Raw genomic sequence first — 10,205 nt, forward strand, 5'->3', positions numbered from 1 at the left:
GTTCATGAGTAAAACTCATTTCTTATGTTCATAGAGTAACAAACTCATTTCTTGCGTACATAAGAGTAAAACTCCAATTTCTTCCGTACATAGAGGAAACTCATTTCTTGTGTACACAAGAGTACCAAACTCATCGCCGGAGTTTATAGAGTAACAAATCATTGCGGAATTCATTGAGTAACAAACTTATCGCCCGAGTCATACGAGTAACAAACTCATTGCCGGAATTTACCATTGAGGTAACAAACTTATTATCGCCCGAGGTTCATAGAGTAACATACTCATTGCCTGAGTTTACAGAATAGCAAACTCTTCGCTTGAGTTCATAGAGTAAACATCTCGTCGCCTGATTTCATTAAGTAACAAACTCATCGCTTTAGCTCATGAAATAACAAACTCATTGCCTGTGTTCATAGGGTAACATAAAAACACAATGTTTGAGGATAATAGCATCAAAACTAACCTACATATCTGACAAACTTGACTACACCCTACTCAAAGTAAACATATATTCCAATTATTCTATGCAAAAAAAAACTATCCATAATTTCCATGCTTTCAACTAAACAAAAAATTGCTTTCGTGTCGTCTGTTAACAGGAGCTGAAAGTTCTTAACTATGAGTCACAGACAAACTTCATAAAACAAATTCCATCTAACAGCTGAAATCCAAACATTAATCTAGACATAATGTGAAGAAATTTTTTTATGGTTTTGTTGAAGTTGAAGAGAGTAGCTATTGGGTAAGCAAGCCCTATTATATTTTATCGCCAATGACCCATACATTTAGGGAGCTTCCTATAAACCCCAATAACTAGAAATTTCAGTTGCAAGAGAGGAAATGCAAAGTACGAATCCTCTGAAAATTTTGTCAAGTCTAACGCCAACTTTACGCTTAGCAATTTCAGTTCGGGCAAAACCTTAATGAAGATTAGCCAAAACTTACCTGACTTTACCTAACTTCAAACTTAATCCATTTTCACGAAGCTAAAATTCTAAAGTGAAACTTACCAAGACGCCAGACCTGTACATGAATTTCATTTGTTTTAATGCTGAATATTACAGTTTGATGGCATAAACATTTTTAATTCCTCAAACCTTAGGGAGTTTTCTGCAAACCTGAGTGGGAGGAGCCAAGCACAATTAAACACCTAATGCTTATCTAAACTTGAAAGAAAATTAAGCAATAGGTTAATTCTACTCTTATCACCTGAAAGAAAGTGACATTAGTTGTACAAAACCACCCAAGATCCTCCAATACTATTTAGGTCATACGACCTACTATGCAGAACATGGGGCTCCCCAACCCTGCAGGGGCGCCGCCTCTAAAGGGATGGAGGATATGGTTGAGTATATCAAGTATATACAGATATATACAAGTATACAGACTATAAGTATACACTAATTTTAAAAGTATTTTTTTAGAAATGATCAAGTAAATTTATGAAAAAAATGAAAATTTATGGCTAATTAAAAATGTACATTCAAGACAAAAAAATTAAATACATTTATTTAAAAATTTGCGAAGTAAATCTATGACAAATTAAATTAGATTACTACAATTAAACAGTAATTTATAACATTAAAAACTATGACAAAATTACAAACTAAACGTGGCAAAAATAAATAAATAAATAACTCCTACATACCTACAGCTAAAGAGAGCAGCTTTATCATGCGTGAGGCTTTACGTTAGAACAGGAACTCTAAAGTCACAAACTCTTACCAAAAACTCCTGAAGAAGACAAAGCTTTAGAGCTGTGCGTCAATTACTCTAAATCTTGTACATTTTGGGCGTTTAGTCACGTCAAGTTAGGGTAAATGCCCCACAGAAATATTTATAATGACTACCAGATATTCGTACGAGACTGAATACGCAGCAAGATTCGAAAATCCCCGGAACAGATAAGGGATTTTGACGTAAGGAAAAATCTATTTCTGGGCGATTGGCTCGTGTCGCCAGCGAAATATCCTTTAATCTATTATTTCTAGGGTAAATGTACTAACACATACCAGAGAATAAATAAATAAAGAAAAAGGTCAGTACAACTGACTCGCTCACCCTCCAAGAGGGTGTCGGTATGAACACTATGGCGAGTGAGACCACTACCACGAGCCGAATGCCAATAGAAATCTCCCACTACAAAATCCCCACAAGAGGAGAGACCGACCCAACAGAGTGTGGGCAGCAACTACTACTACTCCATCCCATGCTGCCGACTGCTGCGCCTCTGGTGGCCATCCTGAAGTTTAGCAGACAATCTTGAGCGATGGGATGGGTAGGGTGGATTCGCTGGCGACACGAGCCAATCGCCCGGGAAATAGATTTTTCCTTACGTCAAAATCCCTTTTCTGGGCTCAGCTCGTGTCGCTGCGCGAAATCGTACCAGAGAAATAGCACAAGATTGTAAATAAAATTCAACAAAACACAAAAACAAAAAAAGAGGTCTCAAATAAAAGATAAAATAAAATAAAAGAATATAATTGCTAATAAAGATACATATACACAATGATACAAAAATAGAAATATTGCTTAAATTAAACTTAATGCTAATAATATTTCTTAACTTAAGGTAATTTACATATATACAGGGCTAACATGGCATATATGTTCAGAAATGGTATCTGTGTAATGATATGTATCAAAAACTCTAGAGCAATTAAGACAATAAGTTGAACAAAACAAACTTCAATAATAATAATATATAAAGGAATGTATATAACTTAATATACAAAACCCGTAACCATTACAAATAAGATGTATCCCCTAGCATAAAAATAAGGGGATCACATCCAAGAGATCAATATATACAATCGATTGTGAGTGTCCCTAGCAAAAAAATAAGGGACACCCACCAAATCATCATAAAAGCAGCTAAGACACAAGGTAACCGTAGATGAACAAGGCAGGTATAGACGAACTGTTGGGTGAGACAGGTAGAAAGGAGGACTGGATCTTCTACTAAAGATTAGGCAGAGTCGGGGGAAACTATGTTACCCGCTGCTACTGCTGAAAATTTCAGAGCTTCCAAGGACTTTAAGTAATGACGTTTAAATACTGTCGGCGATTTCCATCCAGTATACTTTTTCAACTCATCGAAGTTCATATGTTGGAAATAGTTAATTGAGGTGGCTACTGCCCTGACATCATGTGCTTTTGGAAAAGAGTCAGGATTGGCTTGTTTAATAAAGTACAGGATTTGCTGCCTGATGCCTTTAATAGATAAAGTACCACCTTTTTCTCTCTTAAAGAGAGGACCCGATGAGGATGAGGAGGTCCTAGACAGAAAGGCTCGTAAGGTCGATACTGGCAAAACAAGATATATCTTGTGGAAGGGGTAGTACCTTCCATGGTTCCCACCTCATCAAAGGATCTTCATTCTTAGCTATAAAACTACGTTCCGGAGAAAGTAGCACTTCCCCTGTGGGAAGGAACTGAATATGATCCGGATCTCTGGATAATGCCGACAGTTCTGAAATTCTTAAGCTCCTGAGGCCAAGCTTAATAAAAATAGAGTTTTTCTTAAGAGCATTATAAAAGAACATGTGTCATTATCAGTTTCTGAAGCCAGCTTTAGAACATCGTTTAAGAACCATGATACTGACGTAGGCCTTACAGAAGGTCTAAGTCTAGCACACGCCTTGGGAATAGACGAGAAGTAGGAGTCTGTCAAGTCTATGTTGAAACCAAATTGAAAAATCTTTTTCAAGGCTGACTTGTTTGTCGTAATGGTGCTAGCTGCTAAGCCTTTTTCAAATAAAGATCTGAAAAAGGATATAGCTGAATTGATTGTCATGATTCTAATATCTGATTCTCTCAGGAAGGTTGCTAACTTTTTTGACAGCAGCATCATACTGTCTCAAAGTTGAATCTCTTTTATCGATTCCAAGAAAAGAGAATATTTTGAGGGTCAATATTCGCATTCCTTTTCGCTGCAAACTTCATGAAATCCATAAAGTTAGGGTTTTGAGAATTCCTGAGGAAGCGAACACAGTCTTTCGTTTGTACTGACTGGGAGAGCCTGGACTGGGAATCCGAAGAGGGCGAAGACCCAGTTCCAGAATTAGAGGGTACCAATTGCTCTTCGGCCAGTCTGGGGCTACTAGAGCCACTTGACCCTTGAATGTCCTGAGTTTGTTCAGTACCTTCATGAGAAGATTCACTGGAGGAAAGACATAAATCTTCTCCCAGTTGTTCCAGTCTAGGGCCAGGGCGTCCGTGGCATAGGCCAGAGGGTCCAGGTTGGGGGCCACATAACATGGGAGTTTGTGGTTTCGCTTGGGATGCGAAGAGATCCACTTGTAGGCCTGGAACTCTCTGAAGAATCCATTGGAACGAACTGTTGTCCAGTGACCATTCCGACTCTAGAGGTACTGATCGGGATAGAGCATCTGCTATGACGTTTCTCACTCCAGCTATATGGGTGGAGGAGAGGTGCCAACTGAACTTGTCCGCCAGGGAGAAGATGGCTACCATGACATGATTTAGATGACGTGATTTGGAGCCTCCCCTGTTTATACAATGTACTACCACTGCGCTGTCCAAGACTAGCTTTTATGTGGGAGTACTTTGGCGGACGTAACCTTTTTAGAGTCAAGAACACTGCCATTGCTTCCAGTACGTTTATATGGAACTGACGGAACTGAGGTGACCAAGTTCCCTGAACTTTTCTTGAACTGGGAATATCCTCCCCAACCGCTTAAATGAAGCGTCTGTGTGGATGGTAATCCCCGGAGGAGGAAACTGAAGGGGCACTGATATCGATAAGTTCTTGACTTTCGCCCACACGGGCGGAAGTCCGGATTCCGTAGAATCTGAGGGACTGAGGATAATTTGTCCCTGGACCTGACATTTGCTCGTGAGCGCCAGATTCTGGTTAGGTCTTTCAGTTTGGCTTTCATCAAGATGTTTGTCACTGATGCAAACTGGAGTGAACCCAGGATCCTTTCCTGAGTTTCTTATTGACGCAAGTTTTGTGACTCAGAAATTGCTTGACTGACTTTCGCTATTTCTTTCCTCTTGGCTGATGGAATCGACAGAGTATGGGAGGATAGATTCCATTGAATGCCCAGCCACTGAAAGTTGACTCTGGAGTGAGTCTTGACTTGGTCCTGTTTATCTTGAAGCCTAGATATTCCAGGAACTGAATCACTTTCAGTGTTGCTTTGTGGCATTCCTCGACTGTTGGAGCCCAGATCAACCAATCGTCGAGATACGCTACTACCATAACCCCTTGCGATCTTAGTTGTTGAACTACTACTTCCGCCAACTTCGTGAACACCCTGGGTGCTACGTTGAGCCCGAAAGGAACTACCTTGAAGGAGAATGTCTGGTCTCCTATCTTGAAGCCCAGATACGGACGGAAGTGTCTTGCAATAGGGATATGATAGTAAGTGTCTGTAAGATCGATAGAGGTGGTGACGGCCCCCACACGGGAAGTAAGGTCCGCACCTGCGAGATCGTGAGCATCTTGAACTTGTCGCAGCGAATGGCGCAAGTTTTAAGCGGGACAAGTCTAAGATACCCTTCTTTTTTGTGAGCCTTTCTTTGGCACGCTGAATAAGCGACCTTGAAATTTTAACCTGTTGACTCTCGCTATAGCTCCTTTCTGAAGGAGGTCCTCCGCATACTCCGTCAATTCTTTGGATGGAAGTTGGCGGAAAGGTCTGGATGGGGGTGGGTTCGCTATCCAGCTCCAACCCAGGCCTTTTGACACAATGCTCTGCGCCCACTTGCTGAAGTTCCACCGGTGGCGGAAGTGAAACAGCCTCCCTCCTACCTGAAAATCCTCATTGGTTTTGGTAGCCTCCTCGGCCTCCCTGAAATGCTTTCCTCTATTAAAGGGGCCCTCCCGATCCTCTCCCACGAAAGGATCGCTTACCTCTGCCTCCCTTACCCGAGCGGTCATACTTCTGGGAAGCCTGACCCTCGAAGACTTGATTGTAGGCTGGAGAGAGAGCGTAAGAGGTGGAGGGTTGAGGCTGGGGGGAGATAACATAGATTGGCTGCGACTGAGCCTTGGAGGTAGAAGGTTGGGCTGCTTGCACCAACGGGACAGCTGGAACCTGCTGAGTAAGCGTGGCTGTTTCTTCTGGTAGGGCTGGAAACGTCTGGGTTTCCTTTGAGCCTTACCCCTGACCACTTGATCTTGGCGTCTCTTGGCCGTAAGACCCCAACGATCTTTAAGGCTTTGGTTAATCTCGTAGCCTCTGCCTGGACCTCCTTCACCATCGCCTCTGGGAAGAGGTCTACTCCCCAGATGCTTGATGTAAGCAACTTATTCGGCTCGTGCCGAATTGTTGCTTCTTGGAGGACATGTTTCCTACAGTTCGTCCTAGCCGTGGCGAACTCAAACATATCCGACTGCACCGTTTGAGTCAGAGACTTGGTAAGAAGCTTAAAGAGTGGCTCAGAACCATAGGCAATGGTAGCCACTCGGTCATGGCCATGGTATTAATAGACCTGGCTAACCTCGATTTGGCATCGAATTCCGCCCTGAATAAGGCTATCTGGAAGCCTAGGTAGCTTCTCACCAACTGCTCCATAGCACAGTCTGGTTTTAGTTTGCCTGCTGAAAAGGTGTTGGGCAAATCTTCCCACAACTCACCGGCTGAGGGAAGTAAAGGAGACGTAGGGTCTGCTTCTTTCAGCTGAGGCATCGAATCCCCCTTCTGGGCTGCTGGAATGGTGGTTGTAGCGATCTTTGTCAAGAAAGGGAGCGGGGTACTCCCTTCCATTGTAAAAACCGTAAAAGGACGCTTAAATGGTTGAATCTTTGTATTGGAACAATCCATGTCCTCTAGACACCTGAGCCATTCTCTCTGAGCCTGGTCTCGTGAATAGAGGACTGTCTCTTTCGGTACCTTATCGTCCCGAGTCATGGCCGAGGCGGTAAGCCTGGCGTAGCCGATGAACGGAGGCTGAAGGTCTTCCGGGTAGAACTCGAAGTCTTCAATCCTCCGAGTTCCACATTCCGGGATAGAGATAAGCCCGTCTTGGAAGGGGGCGTATGACGCTACTCTCCAAGGATTGTTCATTGAGAACGGAGGTAGAGAGTCATACGGGGGTAATTGGGCTCCCCCTGTGCTGAAAGGTGGGGGAGAGGCTAGTGGAGCTTGGCTCAGTCCGGCTATAATGTTGTCCTGAGAGGTGATCCTATCAGACAACCGGGAGATCATTTGTTCCATGCTGGATTTCAGAGAACCAACCAGATCGCCCACTTGTTGCAACAGACCAGCGTTGGAATCCAAAGCCGGAGCTGCTGCGGAGGTGGAAGGGTGGCTCTGCACCGGAACCAAAGGTAATGGAACTGTCGACTCCGCTGGAGTGTGTGATCTCTCCCTGGAGGATCTACTCCTAGAGGACTTAGAGCCGGACCCAGAAGCTTTAGATCTCTCTGCTCCGGGATTTCTAGCCGGAGACTTACGAGAAGATGACGCCGACGCCGTCTTTTTAGACGACGACGACGTCTTCGTCAAGGTTTTTACTGCTTGACCTTTGACCTTGGGTCTAACAGAAGCGTCAGGAGAAGTACATAATTCTGCACCTGTAAAGCCTTGGAAGGATGGAGAGGTTGCAGGGTAGAAGATCCAGTGGCACCCAAGGGCATCCCTTGGGCGTCCAACGTACCTACCTCGACCAACAGGTCGTCTACAACCTACACCATAGGTCTTCAATATTAATGTCCAACGTCGCGACTTCCGAGGAGATGTCCTGGCCTTGATCCGTCAACGAGGCAGCCAGCTGTTGCTGAATGAAAGCGATAGTCGGGGCCGCCTCTGATGGGTCGACGTAGCCTGTTGCCTTGCCTCCGGGAAGATCAGTACCGCCAATTTCTTTTCAAGAATGTAGGTCATACCCTTGGCGGCGTTCTTCCCAAAACCGCCGACCCAGGCCGCAGGGTTGCCAGTGCGTATCCCTCACAGCCGGAGCCTGGAAGAGAGGGTATGATTAGATTTTAAGATTAAACTTAAAACTAAAACTAAATTAAAAGCTTAACTTAAAATTATAGGGGCTGCAAAACCCCATGAATTTTATCTTAAGTTTGGAAGATTGAATGTAGAAAACTTAAGAACTATAACAAAATGAGGACCAGTTAACGGAGTTGGAATACTTACCCCGTCTAAGAGCTGGCTCACCAGATCATAACAGATGTGTGCATGTCTCTTGATACCAGACCTGGATGTCCCCGTGCGGAGTCGCGCATGGAGCATGGACCGGCAAACTTCATGTCCACATGGGTCTTGAAGTGTGGCGGCGCATCCCGGATGCTCACAGTTGGTGGTCTGTAAGTGAAAAGACACATGAGTATCTTAAAGGCTATCACTTACAGGCTAAAGGACAGAAGAACTCCGTTGCATGCCGGAGCTCGGAAAAAATTTGGGCATAACCCCTCCCTTAACGCCTGAATAGGCTATAACCCCGGAGAGATCCGGTGAGACAGGTAAGGGAGGGGGGAAGGTTTAAGGTAGCTTAAGATAAACTTACTAGTTTAACATAACAGATCTTAAACCTATAAAATTCGAACGTACCGGACTAAGTCCAGTGCGTGGCGGAGTGTTGACTCAGCGAGGCGGAGTGGTTAGTAGAGACCAACTGTATGTCCCGGTCCACCCTGCTGGGTGGACTAGCACCTTTCCGCTGGATGCCAGGGCTCCGGTAGCAAAGGAGCCCCAGTAAGGTGGGAAAGGGCGAGAGGACATACAGACTCGGGCTAGCAACGGAGCGACGGAGTAGCGACGGAGGGGGGAAAGGCCAGTCCCCCCACCTTACCATCCGGCCCGAACTACCGAGAAGCTGGAGAGGTCGAGTCCAGTCTGGGTCTGTCCCGTCCCTCTACTCCCTCCGCCTGGGGGGGAGAGAGGGGAGGCAGGCTCGGGTATGCGGAGCGGGCATGGGTAGACCAACCCACCCCCCGACTCTATGGAAGAGCGGGAGGGGGGAAGATGACTGGACAGGCGTCTGGCTGCCCCGTGATCACGTAGTGACCACGGGGCGGTAACTACAAAACAATGCAATAATAAGGCCTAGAAAACACAACCGGCTGATCAGAGAGATGCTATCGGGAAGCAACCGAACTGAAGAGCGGTAGCATATAGGCCCTATGGGCCATAACCTGGGCTAAATGAAGCCAGACGCCTACAACTAAACCTAAACTATAATATAATAATATAATATAATAATATTAAAAATGAATAAATCATGAAAGAAAGAAAACAAAATAGCAGGAGAAAAATCCAGGAGTGTACGACTAACCCGAAGGAAAGTCTACCACTCAAAGCTAGCCGGGGGCCGATACTAAGAGCCGTGGCTAGGGTCTGGATAGAAGGAGCCTACATAAGGTAAAAGACATGCATGCATGACAAAACCGTGTAGACTGTACCCTAAAACAAATCGGATGATTAAAATAGAGCGTACTAAAGTAAGGGGATGTTCTGGGTATGGGAGACCAAGAACGAACCCACCACGAGGCAGAACCATGCTGCCATGCTTCCGACCTAGAGTTCGTATTTATACCTAAAAAACGGCAAATACGGGCTCAGGGCCGGAAAAAACCAATTAGCAATAAACACTGAGTACTTAACTTAGCTGCTGCGATGGCTGCACGCTCCATGATAAATAAATCCAAAGAAAAGGGCACAAAAAACACAGAGTAAAAAAGGGCACGTGTACCGTGTGCGCTAACTGAAAAGGATGGCCACCAGAGGTGCAGCAGTCGGCAGCATGGGATGGAGTAGTAGTAGTTGCTGCCCACGTCTGTGGGTCGGCTCTCCTCTTGTGGGGATTTTGTAGTGGGAGATTTCTATTGGCATTCGGCTCGTGGTAGTGGTCTCACTCGCCATAGTGTTCATACCGACACCCTCTTGGAGGGTGAGCGAGTCAGTTGTACTGACCTTTTTCTTTATTTATTTATTCTCTGGTATGTGTTAGTACATTTACCCTAGAAATAATAGATTAAAGGATATTTCGCGCAGCGACACGAGCTGAGCCCAGAAATACAATATCAGCAACAATACAGTAAAAAGTTCCAGTGTTACCTTGTAGAACCGCCCGGGCTGTATTGTAGCTTGACTAACGAGTGACAGCATCGATGGAAAAATCAAACGCTGACTGCAGTCTAGTGGCGTGTTAACTTTACATTCCACGAAAACTTCACAATAGGACTAATTAAGCCAAGATGAAGAGAAATTGATAACGCCATCCCG

This window comes from Macrobrachium nipponense, chromosome 40, assembly GCF_015104395.2.
Source record: "Macrobrachium nipponense isolate FS-2020 chromosome 40, ASM1510439v2, whole genome shotgun sequence".
NCBI classification, from domain to species: domain Eukaryota; kingdom Metazoa; phylum Arthropoda; class Malacostraca; order Decapoda; family Palaemonidae; genus Macrobrachium; species Macrobrachium nipponense.